Source organism: Natrix helvetica (genome assembly GCF_964273705.1).
Source record: "Natrix helvetica genome assembly, chromosome: Z".
Classification (NCBI taxonomy): Eukaryota; Metazoa; Chordata; class Lepidosauria; order Squamata; family Natricidae; genus Natrix; species Natrix helvetica.
The window spans coordinates 8,147,774-8,161,111 of NC_138554.1; positions in this window are offsets into that span (position 1 = coordinate 8,147,774).

The window sequence follows — 13,338 nt, forward strand, 5'->3', positions numbered from 1 at the left end:
GAAAGAAAGAAGGAAGGGAAAAAGTAAGGAAGGAAAGAAAGAAATTAATATAGAAAGAAATATAGTTTTGATAATTACTGAAGATTTCATATCAATTGGAGAGGGGGGAATGAGCATGGAAGAGACCCTCTTACACTCACCACAATGGTCAGGGTAACTTACTTGGAATTATGATCAACCTCATCCCACTTCCAAAGATGACTTTCCCAAGTTGCTGGTCTACACAGTGTTTTCTACCTTGACCAAAACATGCCTTCCTATTTCTATAAAAAGTCATTATTTTATTTAGAAAAGCTAAATTCCTTCAGTAGGATTAAAATGTCCAAGACTGAGTTCTTGGCAATCAGAAGCTTCATTTGGACATCTCTACCCAACAAATATTATCATTTGGGATCTAGTTTCTTCTTCGGAGGTGATGATATATCCTAGAGATTTATTGGAATTTTAATTTCTTTAAAAGAAGTTTGAAACTAACTTGAACTAAAATAAAACAAGGGAAAGAAAGAAAACAAAAAGCAGAAAGAAAGAAAGAAAGAAAGATAAAAGCCAGAAAGAAGGAAAAAGAAAGAAAGAAGGAAAGAAAGAAAGAAAGAAAGAAAGAAGGAAGGAAGGAAAGAAAGAAAAAGAAAATAAAAGAGGAAGGAAGGAACATTTTTTTGATAATCACTGAGGATGCATATAAATTTGGGGTGGGATGAGCATGGAAGGCACCCTCTTATAGATATAGATATATACATATATAGTTATAGATATAGGTATAGATATAGATGATATAGATATAGAATTCTTTATTGGCCAATCGTGATTGACCACAATAGCCAGAGCAACTTACTTGGTATGACGACCAGCCTAGTCCCACTTCCAAAGAAAATCTTATTTGCATTGGTAGACACAGTGCTTTCTGCCTTAGCAAAAACATGACTTCCTACTTCTATCAGCCAGCATAAGTTCCTTTAGAAAAGCTAAATCTCTAGACTTTAGGATTTAAATGGCCAAGACTCAATTCTTGGAAATCAGAAGCTTCATTTGGACATCTGTACCCATCAAATACTGTCACTAGTTATCTAGTTTCTTCTTTGGAGGTGTGAATTCATTCTCTGCCATTTTCTATCCCATAATTTCTTCCATAAGTTTTCCCTCTTATTCACCTCGTCTTACTTCTAGCCAGGTTCTCCTAAATAGAGCTTTGATTTCTTAATACACAAACACAAGACATAAAGCCTTAGCAATGAAAAAGTACTGCTTTAATTTCCTAAATTGTTTTCTTGCAATTGTGGTGGGAAAAACCTGCCATCAAGTTTGGTCAGGAAAAGGTCCTATACATCTATTGGACTTCTTTTTTTTTTTTAAAGAGGAGACAAAAATTAACTAGAACTTATATAAAGGAATGAAAAGCTAAATGACTATGGGAAAGAGGGAGGGAAGGAAGGAATGTGGGAGGAAGGAAGAAAGAAAGGATGGATGGATGGAAGGAAGGAAGGAAGGAAGGAAGGAAGGAAGGAAGGAAGGAAGGAAGGAAGGAAGGAAGGAAAGAGCGAGCTTAATTTCTAGACTTTATAAGTAAAATGCCAAGAACTCAACTCCACAAAATTAGAAGCATCATTTAGAAATCTGGACATATCAAATATTATTATTAAGTCTCTAGTTTCTTCCTTGGAAGTTTGAAGCCAATCTCTGCCATTTTCTATCCCAAAATTAAGACTGTTTCCAGAGTCTTATTGGCCACCCAGTTTGTTCCCGTAAATTTATTGGAATGTATTTTTTTAAAGGAGGGTTTTTTATAATTAGAAAAGGTAACTAGAACTAAGATAAAGGAACAGAAGGAAAGAAGACAAAAAAAAGTAAAAAGCCAAAAGTATAAAAAATGGAAAGAAACAGAAGGAGTTTCAGATTTCCTTTACAGAACGTTTTAGTACCAATGACAGTCTTTTGTAGACCAGAAGGGGGAAATTAACAGATGAAACTTACTTGGCATGACAACCAGCCTTGTCCCACTTCCAAAAAAAACCTTAGAGGTTCCAATGCCATACACAGTGTTTTCTCTCTTGACAAAAACTTGTCTTCCTGTTTGCATCGCCATTTTATACTTTTCTTTTGAAAAGCTTGTGCCATTTGATAAAATGTGTTAGTTAGAAAAGGTGCGTTCAGACTACTTCGGCTACAGTGCAAAAAGGAATTGTAAGATCAATCTCAGTATTGACTCACTTTAATTAAAAAATATAACCTTGTCAGAAAAAGGAGAAGGAAAGAAAGCAACAAAAAAAGAGAAAGAAAGAGGGAAATAAGAAAAAAGAGAAAGAGACATGAAAGAGAGGGAAAGAGAGAGAGAGAGAGAGAAAGGAAAGGAAAGATGGAAGGAAGGAAAGAAGGAAGGAAGGAAGGAGTGGCAAGAGAGTGTGTAAGACAGACAGACAGAAAGAAAGAGAAAGAAAGAAAGAAAGAAAGAAAGAAAGAAAGAAAGAAAGAAAGAAAGATGAGAAGAGAGAGAAAGTAGAAGGAAACAGAGAGAGAGAGAGAGAGAGAGAGAGAGAAAGAGAGGAGAGAGAGAGAAAGAAAGAAAGAAATAACAAAAGAAAGAAAGAAACAGAGAGAGAGAGAGAAAGAATGAAAGAAAGAAAGAGAATGGAAACTTCAATCGATTAAATATAAGTGTATCACCACAATATCACTCACTGGGTATAACATGCAGTTTCGTCCCAGCACCAAAAGTGAATTTGCTGCTTACTCCTCCATAATAGACAGCTTGATTTAAACCTTTGCCACATCTCTCTCTACAATATTTCTACACTATTCATTATTCTGCCACCGCCTGATGAACAAATGGATTAATAGGTTTATTCCAAAATCAAAAGTCATCATTGAACAGAACACCATGAAGGTCTTTCTGCTTCTTCTTCTACTACTTCTACTTTCTACTTTATGTGGACTGTCAATAGGCTACACCAAGAGATGGATGGGATCATTGGAGAGCTGGACCATGCCAGATAATATGAACTAAGACAGCACCTACTTGCACTGACCACCACAGCAGAAATAAAGACCAAAAACCTACTTGGCATGACAACCAGCCTGGTGCCACTTCCAAAGGTGACCTTCCTGGTGCCAGTGTTATACACAATGCTTTCTGTCTTAACAAATACATGTCTTCCTACTTCTACTACCAGCCAGGACCTTCTCTTAATCAAACTAAAGCTCTAGACTTTAGGAATTAAATGTCAAGGACTGGAGCCACTGGGAATCTGAATCAACATTTGGACATCTGTAGGTATAAAATCCTTTTCTTCATGCTCTAGTTTCTTTTTTGGATGAGTGAATCTACACTCTGGCCTTACCATCCATTAATTTCCAGGCTCTTTTCAGTCACTTCAATACTGTTTTTTTACAATGCTCATCCAATTGGTCTGTTCAGAAAAAGACCTTGGAGTGTAACATTTGTTTCTGAAATGCCTAAGAAGTAATTGATAGTTACTGAAATGGTTATGGAAGCTATTCAGGTGCAATAGACTGAATATGCTGCATGTTGAAATAGATGGGGAAGAGGAAGGAGGGAGGGTGGAGGCTGGGAAGAAGGAAGGAAGAAAAGAAAGGAAAGAAAGAAAACAAAAAACACAAAACAGAAAGAAAGAAAGAAAGATAAAAAGAAAGAAAGGAGAAAGAAAGAAAGAAAGAAAGAAAGAAAGAAAGAAAGAAAGGAGGAAGGAAGGAAGGAAAGAAGAAAGAAAAAGAAAGAAAGAAAGAAAGAAAGAAAGAAAGAAAGAAAGAAAGAAAGAAAGAAGAGGAAGGAAGGAAAATGTTAGTTAATCACTGAGGATGCATATAAATTTGGGGTTGTGTAAGGAAGGCACCCTCTTATAGATATAAAGATATATATAGAGATGATAGAGAGAGAGAGAGAGAAATATAGCTATAGATAAAGAATTTATTGGCCAAGTGTGATGACCACAATAGCCAGAGCAACTTACTTGGCATGACGACCAGCCTAGTCCCTGTTCCAAAGAAAGTCTTATAATTTCCAGTATTAGACACAGTGCTTTCTGCCTTAGCAAAAACATGCCTTCCTATTTCTATCAGCCAGCATAACTTCCTTTACAAAAGCTAAATCTCTAAACATTAGGATTAAAATGTCCAAGACTGTTCTTGGTGATCAAAAGCTTCATTTTGACCTCCGTAGCCATCAAATACTATCCTCAGGGGTCTAATTTCTTCTTCTGAGGCATTGATATATGCTCTAGATTGATTGGAATTTAAATTTCTTTAAAAGAAGCTATAAACTAACTGGAACTAAGGTAAAAGGAAGGAAGGAAAGAGAGAAAACAAAAAACAAAAACAAAAAAAATGCTGAAAGAAAGAAAGATAAAAGTCAGAAAGGAAAAAGAAAGAAAGAAAGAAAGAAAGGAAGGAAGGAAGGAAGGAAGGAAGGAAGGAAGGAAGGAAGGAAGAAAGAAAGAAGGAAAGAAAGAAAGAAAGAAAGAAAGAAAGAAAGAAAGAAAGAAAGAAAGAAAGAAAGATGTTTTTGGATAATCAATGAGGATGCATATAAATTTGGGGTGGGATAAGTGAGGAAGGCACCCACTTATAGATATAGATATATACACATATAGATGATATAGATATAGATAGATGATAGATAGATAGATAGATAGATAGATAGATGATAGATAGATAGATAGATAGATAGATAGATAGATAGATAGATATAGAGATAGATAGATAGATAGATAGATAGATAGATGATAGATGATAGATAGATAGATAGATAGATAGATAGATAGATAGATAGATAGATAGGTAGATAGGTAGATAGATGATAGATAGATAGATAGATATAGATGATATAGATATAGATATAGATAGATAGATAGATAGATAGATAGATAGATAGATAGATAGATAGATAGATGATAGATAGATAGATAGATGATATAGATATGGATATAGATATAGAATTCTTTATTGGCCAACTGTGATTTACCACAATAGCCAGAGCAACTTACTTGGTATGACAACCAGCCTCGTCCCTCTTCCAAAGAAAATCTTACTATTTGCATTGTTAGACACAGTGCATTCTGCCTTAGCAAAAACATGACTTCCTACTTCTATCAGCCAGCATAACTTCCTTTAGAAAAGCTAAATCTCTAGACTTTAGGTTTAAAACAGCCAAAAATCAATTCTTGGAGATCAGAAGCTTCATTTCGGCATCTGTACCCACCAAATACTGTCACTAGGGATCCAGTTTCTTCTTTGGAGGTGGGAATTCACTGTCTGCCATTTTCTATCCCATAATTTCTTCCATCAAAGTTTTCCCTCTTATTCACATCGTCTTACTTCTAGCAAGGTTCTCCTAAGTAGAGCTTTGATTTCTTAATAGACACACAGAAGACAAGAGAGAAAGCCTTAGCAACGAAAAAAGTATTGCTTTAAATTCCTAAAGGGTTTTTTTCTCCAGATGGGGTGGAAAAAAGCCATCAAGTACACCTGGCATTAGGTTTGTCCACGAAATCAAAGCATCATTTAGAAATCTGGACGTATCAAATATTATTAAGGCTCTAGTTTCTTCCTTGGAAGAGGGGAAGCTACTCGCTGCTCTTTCCAGATTCTTATTGCCCTTCCAGTTTATTCCTGTAAATTTATTGGAATGTAATTCATTTTTTTTAAAGGAGGTTTTTTTTAATTAAAAATGCTAACTAGAACAAAGATAAAGGAACAGAAGGAAAGAAGAGAAAAAAGAAAACAAGCAAAAAGTCAAAAGTATAAGAAATGAAAAGAAACAGAAAGAGTTTCAGATTTCCTTTACATAACTTTTTAATACAATGACAGTCCTTTGTAGTCCAGAAGGGGGAAATAAACAGCTGAAACTTACTTTGTATGACAACCAGCCTTGTCCCACTTCCCAAAAAAACCTTAGAGGTTCCAGTAAAGTGGGATCATTGGAGAGCTGGACCATGTCACATAATAAGAGCTAAGACAGCACCTACTTGCACTGACCACCAAAGCAGAAATAAAGACCAAAAACTTACTTGGCGTGACAACCAGCCTGGTGCCACTTCCAAAGGTGACCTTCCCAGCACCAATATTATACACAATGCTTTGTATCTTAACAAATACATGTCTTCCTACTTCTACTAGCAGCTACAACTTTCTCTTAATCAAACTAAAGCTCTAGACTTTAGGAATTAAATGTCAAAGACTGAAGCCACTGGGAATCTGAATCAACATTTAGACATCTGTAGGTATAATATTCTTTTCTTTGTGCTTTAGAGGTTTTTTTTTTTTTTTTTTGGATGAGTGAATCCACTCTGGCCTTACCATCAATTAATTTCCAGACTCTCTTCAGTGACTTCAAGACTCTTTTTTACAATGCTCATACAATTGGTCTGTTCAGAAAAAGACCTTGGAATGTAACATTTTTTTTCTGAAATGCCTAAGAACTAATTGATAGTTAATGAAATGGTTATGAAAGCTATTCAGGTGTAATAGACTGAATATGCTGTATGTTGGAAATTGACGGGAAAGAGGAAGGGAGGGAGGGAGAGAGGGAGGGAGGCTGGGAAGAAGGAAGGATGGGTGAAAAAAAGAAAGTGAAAAAAGGAAGGAAGGAAGGAAGGAAGGAAGGAAGGAAGGAAGGAAGGAAGGAAGGAAGGAAAAAGGGAAGGAAGGAAAGAAAAAGGAAAGAGGAACAGGAAGGGAGGAAAGAAAGAAATTAATATAGAAAGATAGTTTTGATAATTACTGAATATTGTATATCAATTGGGGAGGGGGGATTAGCATGGAAGAGACCCTCTTACACTCACAATGGTCAGGGTAACTCACTTGGAATTATGATCAATCTCATCCCACTTCCAAAGATGACTTTCGCAAGGTTGCTTGTATACACAGTGCTTTCTACCTTGACAAAAACATGTCTTCCTATTTCTACAAATAGTCATTACTTTATTTAGAAAAGCTAAATTTCTTGACAGGGATTAGAATATCCAAGACTGAGTTCTTGGTGATCATAAGCTTCATTTGGACATCTCTACCCATCAAATATTATCACTAGGGATCTAGTTTCTTCTTCGGAGACGTTGATAAATCCTGTAGATTTATTGGAATCTTAATTTGTTTAAAAGAAGTTAGAAACTAACTGGACCCAAAATAAAAGAAAGGAAAGAAAGAAAACAAAAAAGGCAGAAGGAAAAATAAAAAGCAAGAAAGGAGAAAGGAAGGAAGGAAGGAAGGAAGGAAGAAAGAAAGAAAGAAAGAAAGAAAGAAAGAAAGAAAGAAAGAAAGAAAGAAAAAAAGAAAGAAAGAAAGAATGAAGTGGAAGGAAGGAAAATGTTAATTAATCATTGAGGATGCATATAAATTTGTGGTGGGATGAGTGAGGAAGGCACCGTCTTATAGACATAGATATAGATATAGATATAGATATAGATAGGTAGATATGATAGAGAGAGAGAGATAGAAATATAGCTATAGATAAAGAATTTATTGGCCAAGTGTGATGACCACAATAGCCAGTACAACTTACTTGGCATGACAACCAGCCTAGTCCCTGTTCCAAAGAAAGTTTTATAATTTGTATTGGTAGACACAGTGCTTTCTGCCTTAGCAAAAACATGACTTCCTACTTCTATCAGCCAGCATAACTTCCTTTAGAAAAGCTAAATATCTAAACATTAGGATTAAAATATCCAAGACTGAGTTCTTGGCAATCAGAAGCTTCATTTGGACACATGTAGCTACCAAATACTATCCTTAGGGAACTAGTTTCTTCTTCGGAGGTGTTGATATATGATGTAATTTATTGGAATTTAAATTTCTTTAAAAGAAGCTATAAACTAACTGGAACTAAGATAAACGAAAAGAAGGAAAGAAACAAAACAAAAAAAACAAAAACAAACAAAAAGCAGAAAGAAAGATAAAAGCAGAAAGAAGGAAAAGAAAGAAAGAAAGAAAGAAAGAAAGAAAGAAAGAAAAAAAGAAAGAAAGAAAGAAAGAAAGAAAGAAAGAAAGAAAGAAAGAAAAAGAGGAGGGAAAGAAGGAAGGAAGGAAGAAAGATGTTTTTGGATAATCACCGAGGATGCAAATATATTTGGGGCGGGATGAGTAAGGAAGACACCCTCTTATACATATAGATATATACACATATAGATTATATATATATATATATATATAGATTATATATATATATATATATATATATATATATATATATATAGATAGATAGATAGATAGATAGATAGATAGATAGATAGATAGATAGATGATAGATAGATAGATAGATAGATATAGATATAGATATAGATACATATAGATGATATAGATATAGATATAGATAGATAGATGATAGATGATAGATAGATAGATAGATAGATAGATAGATAGATAGATAGATAGATAGATAGATAGATAGATAGATAGATAGATAGAGATGATATAGATAGACATAGATATAGATATAGCTATAGATATAGAGATATAGAGATATAGAGATAGAGATAGATAGATATAGAGATAGAGATAGAGATAGAGATAGATATAGTCCCTTTCGGGAGAGGGGGCGGTCTATAAGCGCTAAGAAATAAATAAATAGATAGATAGATATAGATATAGATATAGATATAGATGATATAGATAATATAGAATTCTTTATTGGCCAACCCTGATTGACCACAATAGCCAGAGCATCTTACCTGGTATGACGACCAGCCTAGTCCCTCTTCCAAAGAAAATCTTACTATTTGCATAGTTAGACACAGTGCATTCTGCCTTAGCAAAAACATGACTTCCTATTTCTATCAGCCAGCATAAGTTCCTTTAGAAAAGCTAAATCTCTAGACTTTAGGTTTAAAACCGCCAAGAATCAATTCTTGGAGATCAGAAACTTCATTTGGACATCTGTACCCATCAAATGCTATCCTTGGGAATCTAGTTTCTTTTTTGGAGGTGTGAATTCTATCCCATAATTTCTTCAATCAAAGTTTTCCCTCTTATTCACCTTGTCTTACTTCTAGCCAGGTTCTCCAAAGTAGAGCTTTGATTTCTTAACAGACACAAAGAAGACAGGACAGAAAGCCGTAGCAATGAAAAAAGTACTGCTTTAATTTCCTAAAAGGTTTTTCTCCAGATGTGGTGGAAAAAAGCCATCAAATACACCTGCCATTAAGTTTGTCCACGAAATCAAAGCTTCCTTTAGAACTCTGGACGTATTGAATATTATTATGAAGGCTCTAGTTTCTTCCTTGGAAGTGGAAAGCCACTCGCTGCTGTTTCCAGATTCTTATTGCCCTTCCAGTTTATTCTTGTAAATTTATTGGAATTTAATTCATTTTTTTAAAAAAGGAGGGTTTTTTTAAATGAAAAATGCTAACTAGAACTAAGATAAAGGAACAGAAGGAAAGAAGACAAAAAAGAAAACAACCAAAAGTCAAAAGTATAAAAAATGGAAAGAAACAGAAGGAGTTTCAGATTTGCTTTACAGAACTTTTTAATACCAAGGACAGTCTTTTGTAGACCAGAAGGGGAAATAAACAGCTGAAACTTACTTGGTATGACAACCAGCCTTGTCCCACTTCCAAAAAAAACCTTAAAGCCTCCAGTATCATACACAGTGTTTTCTCTCTTGACAAAAACTTGTCTTCCTGTTTGTATCACCATTTAAAACTTTCCTTTTGAAAAGCTAAACGACTAAATTTTAGGATTAAACTGTTAACAATGGCTGATGCAGGATTATCAAATATTTGATAGTTGTTTCGTGGCAACAAATATAAGTGGAAAGAAATGGAGAGGGATAGAAAGGAAGAAGAAAGAGAGAGAGAGAGTGGGAGAGAGAGGGAGAGAGAGAGAAAGAAAGAAAGAAAGAAAAAGAAAGATAGGAACAGACAGAAAGTGGAAAGAACAGAGAGAGACAGAGAGAGGAAAGAGAGAGAGAGAAACAGAAAAAGAAAGAAAGAGATGGAGAAAAAGGAATAGAGGAAAAGAAAGAAACAGAGAAAGAAAGACTGAGATAAACAAAGCGGAAAAAGAAGGAAAGAAGGAAGAAATGAGAAACAAGGAAGGAAGGAAGGAAGGAAGGAAAGAAAGAAAGAAAGAAAGAAAGAAAGAAAGAAAGAAAATGGAAACTTCAATCGTTCTTAAAAATGTATCACCACCACAATATCACTCACTCGGTGTAACATGCAGTTTCATCCCAGCACCAAAAGCGAATTTGCTGCTTACTCCTCCATAATAGACACATTTATTTAATCCTTTGCAACATCTCTCTCTACAATATTTCTACACTATTCATTATTCTGCCACTGCCTGATGAACAAATGGATTAATAAGTTTATTCCAAAATCAAAAGTCATCATTGAACAGAACACCATGAAGGTCTTTCTGCCTCTTCTTCTACTACTTCTACTTTCTACTTTATGTGGACTGCCTGGAGGCTACAAAAGAGACGGATGGGATCATTGGAGAGCTGGACCATGACAGATAATATGAGCTAAGACAGCACCCACTTGCACTGACCACCACAGCAGAAATAAAGACCAAAAACTTACTTGGCGTGACAACCAGCCTGGTGCCACTTCCAAAGGTGACCTTCCCGATCCCACTGGTATACACAGTGCTTTCTGTCTTAACAAATACATGTCTTCCTACTTCTACTAGCAGCTAGGACCTTCTCTTAATCAAACTAAAGCTCTAGACTTTAGGAACTTTAGGAATTAAATGTCAAAGACTGAAGCCACTGGGAATCTGAATCAAAATTTGGACATCTGTAGGTATAATATTATTTTCTTTGTGATCTAGTGGTTCTTTGTTGGTTTTTTTTTTAGGGGGGGGATGAGTGAATCTACACTCCGGCCTTACCATCAATTAATTTCCAGACTCTTTTCAGGCACTTCAAGTCTCTTTTTTACAATGCTCATCCAATTGGAAGGAAGAAAGAAAGGAAGGAAGGAAGGAAGGAAGGAGGGAAGGAAGAAAGAAAGAAAGAAAGAAAGAAAGAAAGAAAGAAAGAAAGAAAGAAAGAAAGAAAGAAAGAAAGCTGGAATCATTTAAAATCTAAAGTCATCATTGAATGTAATTACATGAAGGTCTTTCTTGTAGAGGCTACAAAAGAGATGGATGGAATAATTGGAGAGCTAGACCATGCCAGGTAACAGGAGCTGAGACAGCACCTACTTGCACTGACCACCACAGCAGAAATAAAGACCAAAAACTTACTTGGTGTGACAACCAGCCTGGTGCCAGTTCCAAAGGTGACCTTCCAGGTGCCACTGTTATACACAATGCTTTCTGTCTTAATAAATACATGTCTTCCTACTTCTACCAGCAGCTAGGACCTTCTCTTAATAAAACTAAAGCTCTAGACTTTAGGAATTAAATGTCAAGAACTGTAGCCACTGGGAATCTGAGTCAACCTTTGGACATCTGTAGGCATGAAACCCTTTTCTTTAGAAAAGCTTCCTTTAGAAAAGCTAAATCTCTAAACATTAGGATTAAAATGTCCAAGACTGAGTTATTGGCAATCAGAAACTTCATTTGGACATCTGTATCCCTGTACACACTAGGGATCCAGTTTCTTCTTCAAAGTTTTCCCTCTTATTCACCTCGTCTTACTTCTATCCAGGTTCTCCTAAGTAGAGCTTTGATTTCTTAATAGACACACAAGACAGAAAGCCTTAGCAATGAAAAAGTATTGTTTTAATTTCCTAAAGGTTTTTTTTTTCTCCAGATGGGGTGGAAAAAAGCTATCAAATACACCTGCCATCAAGTTTGTCCACAAAATCAAAGCATCCTTTAGAAATCTGGACATATCGAATATTTTTATGAAGGTTCTTGTTTCTTCCTTGGAAGTGGGAAGCCACTCGCTGCTGTTTCCACATTCTCATTGCCCTTTAGGTTTATTCCTGTAAATTTATTGGAATGTAATTCATTTTTTTTAAAGGAGGGTTTTTTTAAATTAAAAAAGCTAACTAGAACTAAGATAAAGGAACGGAAGGAAAGAGGACAAAAAAGAAAACAAGCAAAAAGTCAAAAGTATAAAAAATGGAAAGAAACAGAAGGAGTTTCAAATTTCCTTTACAGAACTTTTTAATACCAATGACAGTCTTTTGTAGACCAGAAGGGGGAAATAAACAGATGAAACTTACTTGGCATGACAACCAGCCTTGTCCCACTTCCAAAAAAAACCTTAAAGCTTCCAGTACCATACACAGTGTTTTCTCTCTTGACAAAAACTTGTCTTCCTGTTTGTATCACCATTTAAAACTTTCCTTTTGAAAAGCTAAACGACTAAATTTTAGGATTAAACTGTTTGTTTTTTTTATTGAAAAAGTTTTATACAAACATATTTTCCCCTTTTAACCCCCCCCCACCATACAGTGTAAATCCCATACAGATACTATACCCCCTCCCCTCCCCCCAGCCCCCCCTAAAAAAAGGAAATTCAAATATTATACCAATTATTTTACCCCCTCCCCTCCCCCTGTCTAAAAGTAGATTACTCATATCTGGTTGTTACCCTTTCACACCCTTTGAAATCAATAATCCAGATGAAAAATATTATAGTAGAATTTGGCATGGTGTCTGGGTTTAGACTAAATCCAAACAAAACGAAAATGATGGTTAAAAACATGACAGAGTCTCAAAGAAAGAGACTTGAAAGTTTAGCAGGCTTTGAAATAGTCTCCAAGGTCAAGTATTTAGGAATACAAATTGCAGAATCAAACACAAAACTTTTCTCAAATAATTATGAAGTGTTGTGGCAAAAGATCCAGCAAGACCTTGAAGTATGGAAAAAGCTACCATTGTCTTTGCTTGGAAGGATCTCAGCAATTAAAATGAACATTCTACCTAGATTTATCTTTTTATTCCAGATGATACCGGTGCTTAAAACAGATAAAATTTTGTTAAATTGGCAAGCAACATTAAATAAATTTGTTTGGAAGGAGAAAAAACTGAGAGTAAAGATGAAGATTATGCAAGATACTCGTGAAAGAGGCGGCCTCAGACTCCCAAACCTTCGATTGTACTATGAAGCTGCGGTACTAACGCATGTAGCAGATTGGTTTGGGAAAACAAAAATGGATTTGCTGAATATAGAAGGCCATGATCTTGTTCTGGGATGGCATGCATATCTTTTTTATGAAGATAGGGTGGATAAAGTGTTCAACAATCACGTTCTCCGAAGTGCCCTGATGAGAGTATGGAGGAAGCACCGGCCCAATTGGGACTATAAAATACCGCTTTGGTTGGATCTTGCAGACACCATGGGGATTATGATTAAGTCACTCGGGGGTTGTTTATACAAAGATGTGCTTATCGCTGATGGGGATGAATGGAAGTTAAAAACTTTGGAACAACTGT